Raw genomic sequence first — 19,006 nt, 5'->3', positions numbered from 1 at the left:
ATTTTCTGATTCTATACTGACTTCGACCCAGGACCTCCAGTACTCATTCCTCCAACAGACTGCCTTGAGCTGAAATTCTAGATGCATCACTGTTCACACAATTATAACTGCCATTCTTGTTATCTTCAGAATGTGAGACTGAATTACACTGTGTAATTCAGTTTTGACTAAACAAATTCCACCCCCAAAAGCCTCTGCAGAACACAATATTTTATCCTTTAAAAAATATTTAAAAACTCTACTTTTAAGGGTGTTTATCCTGAACTGCAAAACAATGTATATGTGAAACATTAATAGCAAAGACATTGTAAAAATAAGCATTAACACACAGATATAAAACTTTACAAAAATAACACAAAACTTACACATGATTTCAGCATGTCATAAAAGCATTTTCACAGAAATGGTTTAATTTTAAGAACTTCAAATGCAAGTTTGGCTTAGCTCCCTGGATTTACATTTGTCATTCAGGTCAGCAGAACACATGTGACTGGGAAATATAAAAAAAGCTGACTTATTTAAGCTCAGGTTAAACTCAACTTTCCTTGAAATTTTTGAAAATGGCAATCATTTGATGTAATGGTGTTGAAATATTTGCACCCTAATGCTTTTTGACAATTCTTAGTGTACGTTTCTTTACAATATAATTAAAAAAATTTTTATTGTTAACACTGGGTCATGCAACTATTTACATTTCTTTGATTCAATCTGCCATATTTAGACATGTAAACAATGTTTAAGATTTTCATTCCCTGGAATAAGCTCATGAGTTTCCTTGCAAAAAAACTTCTCTAAAGAATAGGAAAAGACACATTTATGATGTATTCTAAGAAGATTGAAATACCAAGAGATATGAAAAGTAATCACCCGTTGAAAATTGGTGAGTGGTTGAAAACATGCTGATGATGTGAGATGCTATTTAAAGCACAGTTCGTGCTTGGAGTTTTCTGAATCTTTGGAAGCAGATCAGGTTGTTTTGAATATAAAGCAGCTGTCATGTGTCTGCCTGCCATGGGTGGTGGCTGCTTTGAGATCTACAGCAAGGCAGGGGGACCTATTTTCAAACTCCCAGTTCAAGGATTTTCCTTTTACCTTCTAAGGGTCAGTAAACCAAGGGCAACATAGGTGTTGAAAAACGATAACAGGTTATATATACACAATTTAGGTACACCTGGGGAGGGTAAGCACAAGCAGATGGCAGGGTCAACTTGAACTAAATGGCTAGTGTGTATATACACACACATAGTAAATGTATAAGGAACAACCAGTATAGACTAGTACTAAGTGGGGAAATTACCTTGCTGGCTATTTTTAAAGATGGGGAAAAAATATTCCTTATCAACTTTCTTACTCAGTGTTTTCAAATTCCCTAATTTCCGTCTTTCTTGTGTATGAGATCCCAGTTTTGAGTTTAAGCAGTTGGCTACTGGAATGCAAATCTTCAGCTCATGAACTTATGACTATCTGTGTCCAACAGAAACTACTTACCTAGGGACAAAATGTCCACAACAGAGAATTTGTCTTAGGTAAAAAGGAATCAGGAAAGTAACCTGGGCCCAATAACAGGCCAATGTGGAGTGTGTAGGTGTATGCATGTGTATGTATACCTCTGTGTGCCCATGTACACACGTCTGTGCAGACTAAGAAGAAAGCAGTATTTGTCTCTACAACTCCCCATGTAGTCAGATCGGAGTCTTGAGGCAGTGGGGGAAGAGAGAATGGTGGAGTGATTAAATAGTTAAAGGGCAGTTTGTATTAAATCCTGTATAAGACACTTGGAGCATTTTTAACAATGTTTTTTACCCATGTTCCGAAATTTAACACCAAAGCTGGAGCATATATCCTTACGTCTCTACATTGAACGTAAAGTGGATTTAGCCCATTGAAAAATCAATATTCTCAGCCTGGTTTGCTATAAAGATACTTTCTGAATATCAATAGCAGCCATGGCATCTGGTACAAATGTCATCTAGCAGGGAGTATAAACTTCTACACCAGATTTCACCGAAGGGGACTAAAGTGAGAGAGGACTGATGAGATTGGCACAGGCCATGTGGCGTCTAGCAGGCCTTGTGGACTAGCCATGAAAGACTATTCATGGGAACTCCAAGAAAGACCTGGATAATGCTTTAAGGTGGGTGGAAGTCACAAAGAAATGGTTGGGAGCACTCACAGAGGCTGGGTTTATTTCTGTTAGTGTTATAGCTTCGTAATCTCTAGTTTTGGGGCCCCAAGGAAACAGAATATAGCCATCTCATTGTAATGAAGCAAACTAGATTCTCTTCGGAATCAAAGAGACTCTCCTTTGGTAAATGAGTCACTGGGGTGAATTGCTTTTATCTTATTCAGCTATTAGTTGGAGTTTTTTTGTAAATAAGGAAGGACATTGCCCTGTATATTTCTCTCCCTACCCCATACTACTTTCCGTGTTCTTTCCTACCAACTTTTGTTCTGTGAGAATATCCCAAGAGCAGTACAAAATGATCATACACACCCTCTATCTGTTATTTGAAACTAAAGTTTCTAACACTTACTATCCCAATTTGTCTTTCAACAAAGGTTCCATTTCATTAAACCCTTCTCAAAACATAACTCTGATGACCTTTACTTTCTAGTAAAATATTCTCAATTCATTGAAATGTGTTTGAGTCTTTTTTTGATAAAATGAATATGTGACCTTTTCGGTCTGTATTTTAGACCATTTGTGAAGCATTCCCACTACCCCCAACCTCTCCAAGAACTCAGGAATTGTAATGTAGTAAGCAATGTCCTAATTAATTTTATCATATCCTATTTGGAGAAAGACAGCGAACAGCTACCCTGTTTATTGGATTTACAAAAATTTTATCTCATTGACTTCTCTCAACAACACTGGCTGGTATGTATTATCATCATCATTTTAGAGATGAGGAAACAGAGGCTCTGAAAGATTAGGCAATTCTAAGTTTATTTTATCTAATAAGTGACAGATACCAAATTTTGATTCAATCTGTCTGATTTCAAAGAACAGGGATTATCAAATACTGTCTATATCAGAATCTTTTGAACAAGATTTCCAGATCACCCTCATTCCAATTCTGTTGATCCTAGGGTAGAGGGGGCATGGGGGATTAAGGAAATTGTTTCATTTCTAAGTTCTATAAGGTAGTCTGCTGTCATCAAGGTTAGGAACCACTGATCCACAGGTAGAAAAAAAACCAGGCCTATTCAACACTATTCAGATGAGTAATGCCATGTCCAGCTAGTCAGAGATCTATCCTCCTAATAGATGTGACTATTTATGAATGTGTAAGACAATGATACTCTGACATCATTTATCATTCTTAGCATATAGCGAATTCCCCTTGTTCTGATTGTAAATTCATCAAAACTTATGAAAACATAGCTTCCCATATAGCGTGTCTATCAGGAAAGAATATATTGATCCATACATTTCCACCTGTTCATTGGGTTTTTAATACAGTGATCCTGTGAATGTGGTTATTATGAATTATTAACGTCCACATAATCGGTGTGCCAATTCAGCCTGTAAGTTTAAGGGCCAGAAACTGAATCTCAATGCATCCAAAAAAGCAAATGTCACCTTGAATTGGTTTCTAGGAGCAACTTTTCCTGGTGATCATATCCCTGCTGTCAGAGGGCACGTGGAGACTTTCTATTTATCCCTGCAACTCTGGGTGTTAGAATTTGGTGGGAAGTGTCATCCACTCTACTGCCAGCCAACGAAAATAACGAAATAGAATCTTTATAAATTGGTAAGCACTCAGCAAATTGGGTAGTTGCTAAAACAATTTTCCCACAAATATGGTACAGCAGCAGTTGATTAGGTTGCTGCTTACTGAAATGCAATCTGATTTTAACCTGGTCCCTGAGACATTCCTAGAACATTCTAATTGGAATCCTGGATGAGGAGACAAAGGGTTACAGAGAATTTCTTACTTCATTGCCTCAGAGGGTTATCACAGAGGATATATGTATGTATATGTGTGAGTTTTACTTTTTTAACTATGAGATGACAATGTTATTCTCTCTATCTTTAAGTATCAGAAAGGGACATTCACTAATGCCTCATATATTAAAAATTAAAAAGTCATATTAATAATTTTGAGAATATTTATCCTAACACAAAAAGGCAAAGGTCTACCAAGTTAAGTGTGAACATTTTAACAAAATTAAATAGTAGTTGAAAGAAAATAGGCTAGGGATTGTGGGAAAGGGTCAAATTTAATTTTCAAAAAGGGAAGCCCGAGCTGGCTCTGCTGTTCGAGAAGGGAGTGTAAGGGTTCCAGCAGCTTTGGAGTGCCAAGAAATTTGAAAAGTGGCGCTGAAATGAGGGAGGGCCAATGGTGATTGCTGGGGGTGGGGCTAGAGCAGGGAAAGTCAATGGTGAGTGCTAGGGGTGGGGCTAGAGCAAGGAAAGTCAGTGGTGCGTGCTGGGGGCGGGGCCAGGGGTAAAAGCAGCGCCAAATTGAAACCCTGCCAAGGGTGAAAGGTGCTGAGTGTGCCCAGCCCCGGGGAGTGTCGGGAGCTTGAGAGCCGGAATCAGAGCGGAACCTGGAAAGTTAGTTAGATCTCTTGGATAGGCTGTAATCCCTGAAGTATCCAATCAAGGGGGAACAGGGGAGGTTTAGGTTATAAATATCACTGTTTCTTGTTTGGGGTCCTGACCATTTTGTCCGGGTCACTCACCAGTTCTTGCAAGATCATTAATAAAATTCTTTTCTCCTCCACAATCAGGTGAGCTTTTGTTTTCTTATAGGTGCAGCGTTCTTTCTAACAGGATGTAATCATTAGATACTGCATTTTTCAATAATATTTATTAGGTAGGGTGATGATGTAAACTGTGCTCTTATTTGTCTGTGTGAAGCCACATAGGTGTAATTTTGTGTTGGCAATAACAAAAATTCTCAAAATCATGCTAAGTCTCTCAAGTGTGGGAAACCATCAGGTCCTTCAAGCAAAGTGAATATTTAAAAAGCACTGAAGAAACCAATTACATAATATTTTCAGCAGCCAGCTTCAACTACTAGGAGTTGGGAAGAGCAGAGAAGCACAAGCTAGTGTTTGTCTTTGTGAAGCACCTGCTCAGAAGGGCACTTGGCAGGCAGAACCTGAGTAGAGTCTTCTCTTCCGCGATGCCTCCTTGCATTCTTTTCTTTGCAGCAAGGTTTCAAGGAGCCAAACCATTTTGGCTACGGAGCTGATAGGCATAAAGGATCAGGGAGTGGGAGGCTGAGCCTTGACAATTTTCATCAGGAACTGGAGTGAATAATACCATGTATCAAATCATCTGTGCTTTTCCCACTTGAATAAAGATGCGTGGGGGATTGGAAGCACTTTTTGCTGTGTGATAAGCTTCTGCTAAAAATTTTTGAGGGTAAATCCATGTTTTTCTTTAAAAATAGATTTTTTAGATTGTTTCTTATAGGTCCAGGCAGGAGAAGTTAGAATGCACATTTGCCAAGCAATGAAATACCATATCTAGACTCACTTGGTGTGGCTGATCATTACTCTCACTCCTGGAGAGACTAAAATTTTTTTTTTTTTTCGGCTTTTATAAAGGGTATTTACTTGGGGGAAAATCTCACAGTTAAAACTTTTAACACTTAACTTTCCTGATTTTCTTAGCATCACAAAGTCCAAGAAGCATGACAAAAAAAGGTTGCGACACTGTGGCCTAGGGGACCAAATCTGATCTGTGACTTACTTTATAAGTAAAATTTTAATGGAGCCCAGTTTTATCCATTCATTCAGTATCGTCTAAGACTGTTTTGAGCTCCATAGGCAGAGTTGAGTAGTTGCAATAGAATTGGTTTGACCCACAAAGGCTAAAATATTTGCTATATAGCCCTTTACAGAAAACATTTGCCGACTCCTATTACATAAAGAAATGGTCCAAGAAGCTGAGGTTTTGAAATATGACTTTTCAATAAAGTTCTCCACATTTTTTTCTCTTCCCTTTTACCTTAGACGAGAAACAGTACAGGAAGAAATTTTTGCTAGCTCTGAAACCTAGGGGTTTAAAAAAATGCCACACTAAAAGAAGGCATGATTTTAAGAATGCAAGCACCAGTTTCATTCCTTTTTAAAATTATTTCATGGAAACTTATAAAGTTGACGAGTTTTAAAAAATCCTTCATACTAGTTTTAAAGGACACACTGTGAATGCTGAGCTTTAAATCCTGTGTCTATTATTTCCAAGAAAGGGTTGAAGAAACTGTAACAAGAGAATACTCAGAGAAGAATTCTTAGTTCATGAACTTAAGTACATCGTCTTCAGAAGGACCAAAACACAGGTTTTTTTTCCTAGTTAATTTGGACTTTTCTGTTTTTAATTTAAACTTTAGATGGCACTACTGTAAAACTCGATGCGAAAATCATGTATAACTTCATTCATTCAACAAAAATGCATTGAGCATCAACTATGAACAGGACCCTGACCCAGGCCCGTGAGCTGCAGAACAAGCCCCCTTTACAAACTGGAAATGCCACCCGACCCATGTGAACAGGAAATGGCCAGGTCCCTGCCCTGATTTTGAGAGATAAAACCTGTAGACACACTTATCCACTCACAAGCTCAGCCATCTACCACCCAGAAAGGTTTTTAAGATGATCTGGGAGTTAATGTTTACCGACTACTTTAATATCCTAGGATTAAAAGGGGCACATCAGAAAGAAGTGGCTGTTCTGGAATTTGGAAGCCATTCAAAAATCCAGCCTGGCGAGTTTAATGGTTTGTTTTCAACATTTATTTAACCTCCTTCTGCTATCAAGAAACTTGAGAGCACTGTGAGGAAGTTTATAGTGAAGGAAATGGAGAAAGTGTACATTGTTTTGGAGTTGTTTTGTTAAGGCTACTGGATGGCAAAAGAGTGTGTGTTTTAGAGTCGTGAAAGTGCCCAGCTTGCAGAGATGTTGTGGGCTTAAATCTTTGAGCCAACCAAGATTGGGTATCGTGCCGTGCCTCCTTAGAAAAGCAAATATTGTTAGAGCACTTGAAATAATCTTACGTCTGCCCTTGAAATAGCTATAAATGAACTTGGCTTCTGTTCAAAAACAGGCCAGTGAAGAGAACGTGCCAGAGGGAAATGTTTTTGTCCACCCTGGAATGGCCAGCTGTTGCTCTGTGCCAAGGAGGGGGGTGGGGCACAGAATTGCCGGATCTGTGGGAATAAGCAAATGGTTCTGTTTTTTCTGCAGAAACTCATTTCCCTGTGCTTCATATTGACACTCATGAGCTATATTTACAAAGGGGTGTGTATGCAAAAGAAGCATCCACTCGTGGCAAATATTTACCCCAGCAGGTCTCAGGAACTGCCCCACCCAGATAGCTTTTTATAGAACCAGGTGATAACACATTTCCAAGTGCTGGCTTGAAAGGTAAGTGTTTACTGGCATAAAAATGTTTTTTAATTAGTATTTATCTCAGAGCCACAGTGACATAAGTTGCTAATTATGCTGATATGAGAACAGATTGAGATATTCTTGTAAGGAAGAGAGAAACGGGTGGTAAGCATGCCTTTTAGATTTGGAGTATGTGTGTTTAAATTAGCTTGATCTGACCCTAAATTAGCTGGGATCCAGTCTGTCCTTTAGTTAATCACTTTTTAAAATAGCCTTCCTAGCAGTTGAGGAGACTGGTTGGTCGTGAATACTAATAATTTCGAGTTGTGTATGCTATAGTTAAGTCAGTATGTCATCTTTGTGCTTAATGAAAGTTACTGTTTTATCCCCCCATCGATCAATGGGAAATTCACCCATCTCCTGGGAGTTGATTATCTCTATAAGTGCTGAAATAAGTAATTTTTTAAAAATTAAAGTTTTTGAATGGGGAAATATCTTTTATTGTCATCTAGGTTCTAAAAAGAAATTACTGTACTAGAAATCTTGTTTCTATATTAAATGACAAAGGAGGTGTGCTACTTAGAAAAATGTCCCACATATAGTAATGGCTCAATTGATGCAAATACTTTTTCAAAATATTGCCAAGCATGATATTTATAATATGGCTTAAAACAAGGAGAGTGTAGGCCACAGTATATATTTTTCTAATGGCCAATAATAATATTAATGCTTATAATACATTTGTTGTGCGCTATATCCCATCCTAAACACTTAAAAGGTAATCATTCATTTTAATTCCCAGGCACCCCTATGAGGTACTATTTATACGCCCATTTTTTTTCAGATGGAAACATTGAGGTCCAATATGCTCAGTAATTGGCCAGGGCTCACATAACTAGTTGTTGGCACAGCTGAGATTACAATCCAGGCAGTCTGGGTCTAGAGTCTGTGCAGTTGACCATCATGCCACTGCGCCAATCTGGAAGTCAAATAAAGGAATGACCCATAAATTCTCTCTTCTCAGCACTCTTTTAATGCTTCTTATTAACGGAGCCTAAAACACCATGATGATAGGTGTTCATTATGACCAACCCACAGCAAGATTCTGAATTCAATAACCGATTGCACAGTATTTACAGTGGTATTTACATTTGAAAAGGTAATTAAAAGAGATCATAATAGAATTAACTTACTAAAATATTTTATTAATTAGGACTCTCTACGCCTTTCAGCATGCCAGATCAAAAAGACTACCTGATAGTTGGGAAGCTAGTTTTCAGATGATTACTTTTAATCTCATAAGAAGCACATCAGATTTGATAGCTCTGCTGGTGGGGAATTTTGCCAACCTCAGTGGCACTGCATATTTATTTTCAAAACCATTTAGTTTAATCATTACTACATCCCATGAGGTTCTACTGATTCCACTCATGTCTATCCATATACTAGTTAGAGTAATTTTTGTTTTTAACTTACAGCAACTTGAGTTACTGAAACCCGTACCATGACAATTTGTGATTTTGAATTATTTAACTGTTTTTTGTCTATTATGTTTGCATTTTACTTTCTTCACTGCCAACTTCATAATAACACATGCCTAAATTTAATGTTTATCTAGTCAATTTTTTATGATATGGAAATAAAATCATTGTTTTGAAGAACATTTCTACACAAAATGGTTATTTCTCATTTGTAACCCATTTCAACTGTAACATTTATTTACAAAGCACCTCAGGATTATGTCTATTTGCACACAAAATAAGATACGCTTTAGCTAAACAACACCACAGTAAGGATTGGCATGGACTGATTTGTCATCCTCTATATTATATTGGTGGTGGATTCAAATGATCTGAGAAGAGCAATAAAATGCCATATTGTTTGTGGGGAAAGACTATGTTAGGTTTCTTAACTAATTTTCTGATTTTAGGTTAGATGTCTCATTCATGTGCATGAATCTCCAACCCAGATTTATAAGAAATTTAATTTCTTTTATTCCCTGTGACTCAAATTAATTTCTATTGTGAGCCATGATCTTATTGGACTGGCAGGATTTTTAAACCAAAGTCTCACCCTCATCCAATTTTGGAAATTCTAAGTGTGCTTCTGTAATTTTAGAATGCCTGCCTGACAGTGAGAAGAGGCAAGGGATTGGGGCCCACCTGGTTATCAGATGACTTGGTCAGTCTGGCCTTCCCTGCCTATCGGCACTTTGTGGGTTCTCTGGTCCATTTGGATCATGGGGCTCTTTCAGGAGCCTGCCGACGTCCAGTGAGCCAGGTCTATCAGTTAGCCCTTTCATACTAGCAGTCTTTCGTGCTCCCAATGGTTCTAAGGAGAATATCAAGCAGCTCCCCATCCCTATTTTCACTCTTCACTCCACCATCCCATGGGGAAGAGTCACTTTTTCTCTCCCTTGAATATAGCTTCTGGTCAACATCTTTTTTTTTTCTTTCCAATTTTATGGTGATAAAATACATAAAACATACAGTTTGTCATTTTAGTCATTTTTAAGTGTGCAATTCAGTCACGTTAATTACATTCACTATGTGCAGCCATCACCAATATCTACTGAAAAATTTTTCATTACCTCAAACAGAAACTCTATACCCATTAAGCAATAACTTCCCATTTCCCTCTTCCTCCATTCCCTGATAATCTCTAATCTGTCTCGATGATTTTGCCTATTCTAGGTACTTCATGTAGGTGGTATCATACAATAGCTGCCTTTTGTGTCTGACTTATTTCACTTAACATAATGGTTTCAAGGTTCATCCTTGTTATAGCATGTATCCAAAATTAATTGTTTTATGGCTGAATAAATTTTCCATTATATGTAGATATACATTTTATTTTTCCATTCATTGGTTGATGGGCACTTGGGTAATTTCCACATTTGGCTATTGTAAATACTGCTGCTATGAGCATTCAGTGTACAAATATCTTTTTGAGTTCCGTTTTCAAAACAGGTAAGAATCACTTCTTAATTGGGGGTAAGTAGTGCTATCTTTATTTCTTTGGACTAAGACATTTTCCCTTGTTTGTATAATCTTTATTTGTTTTAATCTTTTTTTTTTTTTTTTTTTTTGCGAAACTTTCTACACATCCATAAGGGCATAGACTTTTGGAACACAGAAGTCATTTATGGCTTGAACTGCAGGTGGTAAAGGTGAAGGAAAGGTTAGAGAAAGAAAGAAGAAAGTCCAAGAAGAAAAACGTGGGATAATATTTCAAAACATTGTCCTGTTCTTTATACTAAAAAGCCATGGAGTACAGGGTTTGAAGAGCACAGGCTCTGAAATCAGTCTACCTTGCTTGATGATCATCTCTACCACTTATTAATTTAGTCACCTAGAGTAAATTACTGAATCCCTCTGTATCTCAGTCCCCTCAGTTGTAAAATGGGGATGATGCCAACAGTACCTAGTTCACAGGATTGTGGTGATGATTACATATGGATTAAAAGAGAACAGCACCTAGCACAAAAGTTATACTACTATTAACTGCTATTATTATTAACATTATTATTAAACAGAAGTTCTCACATGCTTCTTATAGCTAGTATGATAAAAAGCCTCAACTCAGAAAGCTTGAGCCATGAGTTTGATACACATTCCATTTTTGTCATAGTGATAAAATCAGGTGTGTACATAATGTGATTAGTCCTTAGACTCCAGGAAGGTTTATTTAAGGTTCTCAGTGGAAGGCTCAAAGTTATCACATCTACGAATCTTCAATCTTCTCATTTAAGGAACAGATGACAGTCTTTTTATTGTCTCTCATGAAGATATGTGAGTGTAGGCAAATCTTCAAGAAACAAAAAATTCCCTCAATAATGACTTTATAGTTATGTCCACATACTGAGTTTTATTGAAAGGACAATGACATGAATATAAATCATCTTATTAAAGAACTAGGTTCAAATAATACATTTGTGCAACTTAATGGACTTGCTTCAATAAAAATCTTAGGCATTACTTTACTATTTTCTGGTTTTTAGGCATGAGGCAGTGTAGGAAAGGCAGTGTTTATCATACTGCATGATAAACACTGTTAGGAGAGTGGCTTAGCTTTGTGGTCTTCAGTAAGATATTTATACAGTTTTCATAGTATTCAATCTTTTACAGATTTGTGGGTAAGTAGTGGAAAAATGTTGAAAGAAATGTATAATAACTAGGAAATAACTTATGATAAATCAAAATATTGTAAATCGGACTAAAATACAAATAGGCTTGATTACTTACGATGAGCTGAGTATTCAGAGACAGGGAACTAACTGGTTAACTGGTGGTTTGCGTAAACAGATTAATTCAGCTTAAAGCATGGGGCGAATGCTGGAGATCATTGTGATAGCTGTTGCTTACCTAGAGATTTTACTGAGAATCACCTACTTCTTATCACTTTCTCTGTGGTCACCCAACTCCAAGCCACCAGCCCCTCTGCCCTGGAGTTTTGCAATAGCTTCCTAACTTGATAACCACCATGGCAGTGACCTAATGGAACCCAGGTCGGTGCCTATTATTTTTCCAATGACTTCTCGTCTCAGTAGGAGGCAAAAGCAAAAGCTTGCTCTGTCCCTAAGGCCTTAGGCATGTGCTGCTCCCTCTGTAAAGACTGTGACCTGCTCCTCCCGCCTCTCCTTTCACACACTCACCAGGCATGCTGATTTAGAGGGAGGACCTGGCCCTGGCCGGGCCGGCCTGGGGTGTTCTTTCCTGACATCCTGACATGACTCACTTTCTCATTTTTGTCAGGTCTGTACTCAAAAGTCTCCTTTAAATTTTCAGGGAAGTGCCTTGGGGCCAGAGGTATTTCTCAGCATTGTTCACAGCTGTATACCCAGCAGCAGGCCCACTCACTCTCTGGCACATAGTCACACAATAAATATCTGTCCAGTGAATGAATACTTACTCCATGTTTGAGACTGTGCTGAGTCCTTTACAGGAATATGCCATTTAGCCTCAATATAACCCTAAGAGTTTGGAGTTACAGGAGAAATAACAGTTACAGGTTTATTTTCATTTGGCTCAGTCCAGCTCCTGGTGACAAGTTAGGGAGCTATTGCAAAAATCCAGGGCAGAGAAGCTGGTGAATTGGAGTGGGATGGCTGCAGTGGAGTGGTAAGAAGTGGTCAGATGCTCAGGAAAATTTCTCAGGAAATGAGGACACTGACCTGTAGAAGTTAGATGCCTTGTTCAAGCTAACCTAGCAATCTGCCTCTAATCCACGCCCTTTGCTGTTGCTTACACCATAGACCCAGGAAGGCAGTGAAGCTTCTTTGTGATTTCTGCTGTGGCAAATATATAATCTAGCAATTGATTCTCAGCCAAACATCATTAATATTCACAGGGAGGAATTTTTTGAGGACTAAATAAGATATCTGAAACATCTGTCACATAGTAGGATAATAGTTGCTTGATAAAGTGAGCTACACAAGGAGTAACCATTTTGTGTGAATATAATCTAAATTTTCTTATATTAAAAGAACTTTCATGGTGGCGAGTTTCTTTTGCTAGAAGCACAAATGAGAATATTAAGGTATATGCCCCAGATTTTGCCTAAGGAATATTTTAAAAGAAATAATACAGGGATGGGTTAGTGACAACGGAAGAATAGGAGACAAACAACACATACTATCCTGGAAGTGGCACGAACCCATATAAATAATTCCTTTAAAATAAGTCAAGATCCATAAAATTGTAAAGAATGTGACTTTTGGCATTCTATTTGGAATTAGATAATTTGAGCCAATCCTGTGCGTTGCCTTGGCAACCATTTTCAGTAACATAAAGAAGTGCTAGCTGTTAATTGGTATTCTGATTTAGTAGCTGGTGTCTCTGCTTCTATCTCCATGGTAACCTAGCTGTCACGTTTTCATCTCTAGCATGGCGGCGAGATTTTATACACGTGTGTGCATCAATGCACATGTTCATACTCTCCAGCAAGGTGTTTTACTTAATACCTGTAAATGGGCCCACTTTTGAGCTATTAGGGTTATTGCTGAAAAAAAAGTTGCTCCCCTGAAGTAGATGTCATCCTTTTTCCTCATCCTTCACACTATGCAAGCTTCCATTTTGCCGTATTTGTGCATTTGTGTTTGTATGGCTCTCTGCACAGGGAAAATTCTGCATAACCTGGCGTATATGTATGTGGAATAAGGATGCTTTAAATATGCAAAATAGGGAAAATTACATAAATAATAATTTTCAAGGGTATTCATCTGAGGGTATAGGTAATGAATATTGTATTTGAGGGAATAAAAGCCAAATTAGAGAAATTAGATGCAACATTTTCTGTATGGAGAAAATATTCTCATGCTTGGGTTATATAATGGAGAGCTGTCTGATATATACAATTGTTATCAATTACCTGCTTAACAGAATGTAGGATTACCCCCACATATCACTTTCTTCCAGTCCTCAATTTTTCTTAGAATTAAATTTCAGATACCTCCAAATTTTCATTGATTCTTTTTTTTCAATCCCTGAAATTAAGTAGATTCTTTCCCAATCATAAATAGTGAGCTAGTTTGCCATAATTAATCTTGTACATCATCACAGAGACACCTATATCATTATGGAGGCAATGAAAATGGTTTGGGCAATATATAGAAATTAAAGTTCTTAGATGGCAGCATTCATACTAAAAACAGAACTCTCTTTAGAGTTTCAACAATGGGTTCAAATTCTGGTCTTTCCAACAACTGGTCTCGTGTCCTTTGGGGATAAATAGCATCAACAAAAATTTAAAAGCAAATAAAAAACTTTGATTTTCTCATTTGTAAATTCGGGACAATCATAATCAGTTGTTTGCTCATAAATATTTAACAGCTGATTCTCTAGGGGAAAAATCGATGGGTAGCATTTATTGATTTCTATGGTCTAAATATCCCCACCATGTCTACTTGCATGGTATTACTAAGTAGGAACTTGAGAGTGATGCTAACAAATGACTCTCATGAGTCAATGTGAACCAGCTCCAGTGGTGTATAATGATTATTTCTTAAGTTTGTTGTGTGGCTTAACTACGGTATCCTAGATAAAATATTGGGTCCATAGCAACCACCAAAGATATCAATTCTCTCTCCTCTCCATGAAGCCCTCCCACATTTCTTTTAATGTGTCTGTTGATAGCCACTGTCTTAACATTTATTTGTGGAGAATAAATCTCATATGTGGTGATTTAAAAATATATCCACAAGTTCTTTGATACCTCTCTCTTCAAAATGTGAGCCTAATTCATCTCCCTTTGAGTGTGGGTTGTAATCCATGACTCACTTTTAACAAATAAAATATGGTGGAAGTAGGGATATATGACTTCCAAGACTAGGTCTTAAAAGGCATTGCTCTCTCTTTTGAATCTCTCTCTCTGAGGAAAGCTAGCTGCCCCACGAGTCCCATGAGGACACCCCATCAACCCTCTGTCCTATGCCTTATGGAGAGAACCATAAGGGTAGAAACTGAGGCTGCCAGTTAGTGACCACGTGAGTGGGCATCTTGGAAATTGATCCTCCAGTCTCAGTCAAGCCTTCAGAGAACTAAATCCTGACTGACATCGTAACTGTAAACTCCTTGAGTGACTCGGGGCCAGAATCACCCAACTAAGCTGCTACCTAATTCCTGACCTACAGAAACTGCAAGACAGTAAATATTTATTGCATCAAGTCACTAAGTTTTGAGATAATTTGTTATGCAGCAATAGATAACTAACACAGCATGATTCATTTTTGTCTAGAAAGCTTAAGAGTTAGGTATATTAGCATTTAGATTTCAATTATAGAATAGGGGAGAGAATGTAGAAAAACACTTTAATATTCCCAAGCATTGACAAATAGCTTATAATGCTGTCAGGAGGAAAGTTGCTATTTAAAGTCACTATTAATGACTTATTTATTGGATATTAATGGCTCATCACTGTCAAGGAGTTTCTGTGGTGTGTAGGTATTTAAAGAGGTCTGCTAATGAGTCACATGATCAGCTTTGTACTGGGAAGTCAGTGGGAAGATGAGTTTACATGTAGTCTGAAGGTCGACTTGATGAGATTCCTGGAAGCGCATCAGGTTAATTAGCTGATATACTCAATTCAAATTCCTGGAAGCTCAGACACCAAACTTCAGGGCCATTATTGAGGCTATTACTGGGAACAGTGATGAAAGAAAGAGATGGTGTATATTTCTTTTAAAATAGCACCTCCTTTTATACTTTTCAATCAGTGTTTAAGTGGAAATATCCCTGATATACCTTGTTTTTCTTAAAGCTTTAAATGGAGTTTTCCTTTCTATAGTCTGGTCTGGTGAAGAGATGGATGAAATTAGTTGTTTAACAATAAAAAATACCTGACCTAGTGGAGTGGGCATAGCTCCGTGGTTGAGTGCATGCTTCACATGTACAAGGTCCCAGGTTCAAGATACATATCTGGCCTATATTTAACTTGACCTTCACACTCTAAACAGTGATTATTTGATCCACATATATTTTACTTTGAAAAGTGCATGGATGATGACAAATCCTTATATATGTCACATGGAGAAAATACTATTTCAAAAGTCATATATTTTAACTTAAAACTAAAATAGCACAGTAGTAGCATTAATGGTTATGACCCTAGAAACTGATATTTTGGGGTGGGGGCGCTAAATGAGGCTTAATTAAGCAGATCATTAAGTAAAGTCGACTTAAAGATATGCTAATCACCCTTACAAACATATGCAGTATAAACTGAAGTGCCCAGATGAAAATGATCCAGATTTGCAAAAAAGAGAAAGGCAGAAAGAAAGATACTTTTCATTGTTTCCATGAGGTCTGCTTCAGTGTGTTTAGTTCAAAGATGCTGTCCATCTTCCCAGGAAAGATATGATGAATTGAGAGTGGATAAAACAAAATAATTCCCTAGAAAGTTAGGATATTTCTGAATTCTTAATCATGGACTTTATTCCAATTTCTTCTCGCTTTCCTGGTAAGAGTTACTGAAACAACTTAATGTTTAAGACACAAATGGAGTATCAGCTTGGATAAGTACCCAAATCTCAGTTTGACCTTTTTGAAGCCTGAAGCCAAATAACTTAAAAATATATAAATTTTATGCTTTGTTGCTGTTTATTTTTTTTAATTACTGCTAAAAGACAACAGCTGGTCCTATTCTCACATGTTTAAAAAATTCACTTGAAAAGATATGAGGAGATACTTTAATTCAAATTTTTGTTTTATTGAAGGTTATGTAGTAGTCTGCTGAAAAATTATGTTTATAATAAGGTTATTTCCCCGGTACTATCAATGTCATTTTAACATATTAGCCCATTAGAAAAATTAGATGATAGGCATCTAAAATTAAAAATAACTCTAGGGGTAAACAGCATCCTGACTTCTCTAGGGTCAAATGACTGGATAGTGACAAGACCAGAAAAAAACTTTCCTCTAGCTCCATGTTTCTTTCCTTTATCAAACAGCATGCTGATTCCATGAGCAGCGGTGCACTTGCTTGTTTAGTTCAAGTTTGCTTGAATATTAAACATTTACCTGGAGATGATTTGATTGTCAACCACAGATTCACAAAGAAATTAGTCTCCCCCCTCCCTCAAAAAAGTTTTACTTTGTTGCCTTTAGCAAGAATACTTTAGACAGGCCATTGAGGTCTAAGTTTTCAAACCTGCCAACTGTATTTTTCATGGAAGTTTGTCTTTCATAAGCATCATAAACTTACATATAGTTTTTTCATTCAACTTTTCCTTATTTCCTTATATATGCACTTATTTCAGTGAGCTCAATCAAAAATTATTAAAAAAGAAAGAAAAACCCTAAATAAGATGAGATAGTTTGGCCACTTTGTGCCTAAAATTGTGATTAGAGAAAGTTTGAAGGCATAATGAAAATTTATGAAAATCTGTATAGTTATCTGAGTCCAAGGATATTTTCAATCTCACATAGTTTAATTTGTAGCAAAAAGCATTCTAAGAGTATATACACACACATATATATATATTTCTGACTCTCATAAAACCTTGCTGTCACATGATCTTGATTATGCTCTCTAGAATCACTGCATATCATGGGTGGAAGAACATTGATTCACTCTATGAACATTTCTTTCCAGTGCCCAGAATTTATATGGTAAAGTAGTAATTTATGGGAAAACACAAGATGAATAGATGTAATCTTTGAATTCAAGGATTTCACGTTAATCACTGCAATCTATTTGTGGACCAAACCCTTTTTGCTGACAAAGAAACTTGAACTCTCAAGGTGACATTTATAGGTATCCTTGGAAAATCTTTTTCCCCTTACTTCTGCCTCTTGCTCTCTGTTTTATATTCTGGAAACACAAAATATTCATACATGTGTTCATCATACATTTATTGAGTGCCTGCCACGTGGGACTCACTAAGCTATATACTGGCTTTGGGAGGGAAGATGTGACCACTGTCTTCAGGAACCCTCAGTCTCCAAGGAAAGGCAGGCATGGACTTTGATAATTACAGTAAAATCATAATAGTGCCATGAAAGACAGCACAAAGTACTGTGATAGAAGGAAAGGGGAGCCACTAACTTTTCCTTCAGAATTTGACAGAGGGCTTGCAGAGGAAGAGATGAATCAAGCATTGATGAGCAGACAAGAGACAGGGAAGGTGTCCGGGATAGGTGGTATTTGAGCTGGATGTGAAGGATGAATACCAATTTACCAAAACAAGAATGAGGAAAGGATATTTCAGGCAGAGAAAAGAGATACATAAAGACAGTCAGGTGGGAAAGAACACAGCATGTTTGAAGACAAGGAGATATTCAGAATTATTAGGACAGTGAACTAATGTCTGTAGGTCATACATAGGATTTGAATGGGGAAAGAAGAATGTCGGTGGGTTTGGGGGCTCAAAAAATATGTGGGGATAAGATTATGAAGATGCATGTAGACCATGATATGGGGTTTGGGTTTTATTCCATGTATAACGACCATTCAAGGTTTTGGGCAGTAGAGTGATAGGATCATAGTTGTTGTTATAGGAGATTCCATTTTGGGGCTGTAGATGAATAGTGTGGGAGATGGGATGGAAATGGAAGAGAGTGCTTTCTGGAAGACCAATTATAAGATAAGCACATTTGTCTAGATATTTTGATTCTCCTGTACACTTGGAAGAAAGTACGGTCACTAAGTGGACATATTACAGATTGATAAAGATATTTTTCTGGGTATGACCTCAAAACCACTGTAGAAGAAACCTGATTGGCCCAGTTTGGGTCTAGTATCTACTCCAGGAACAATGTAGTTGAGGCCTGGAAACAGGGCCATACAATAGCAGGATGGTTACCAGGAGCTGAGCCCTATGACAGTAGGGTTCTCAAAGGAAAGACATTGTCATGATCTGGGAAGACAGCTCAGTAGGTTTGCAATAGGGAGTATAGATCATAAATTTAATTTGAGGCACATTATCCAAGCTCATTAAGTTTGCATATTAACCTGATTTTGGCATCAGATGCATTCAGAACAGACTGACACAGATTGTCTTCAAATATTTGAAGATTCAGTGGCCTTATTTAGCTCTCCATATACGGTGAAGATAACATCTTTTGGAAAGCTGGAAAGAGATGGATTCCAGGAAGTCTTAGTTCTGTGGTTCAAAAAAAAAGCAATCCATCTTTTCTTCCCCTGCTTCTCCCTGGGTGTAGGAGGT

Source organism: Dasypus novemcinctus, chromosome 2 (genome assembly GCF_030445035.2).
Source record: "Dasypus novemcinctus isolate mDasNov1 chromosome 2, mDasNov1.1.hap2, whole genome shotgun sequence".
Taxonomy (NCBI): domain Eukaryota; kingdom Metazoa; phylum Chordata; class Mammalia; order Cingulata; family Dasypodidae; genus Dasypus; species Dasypus novemcinctus.
This window is presented reverse-complemented; position numbering follows the sequence as displayed.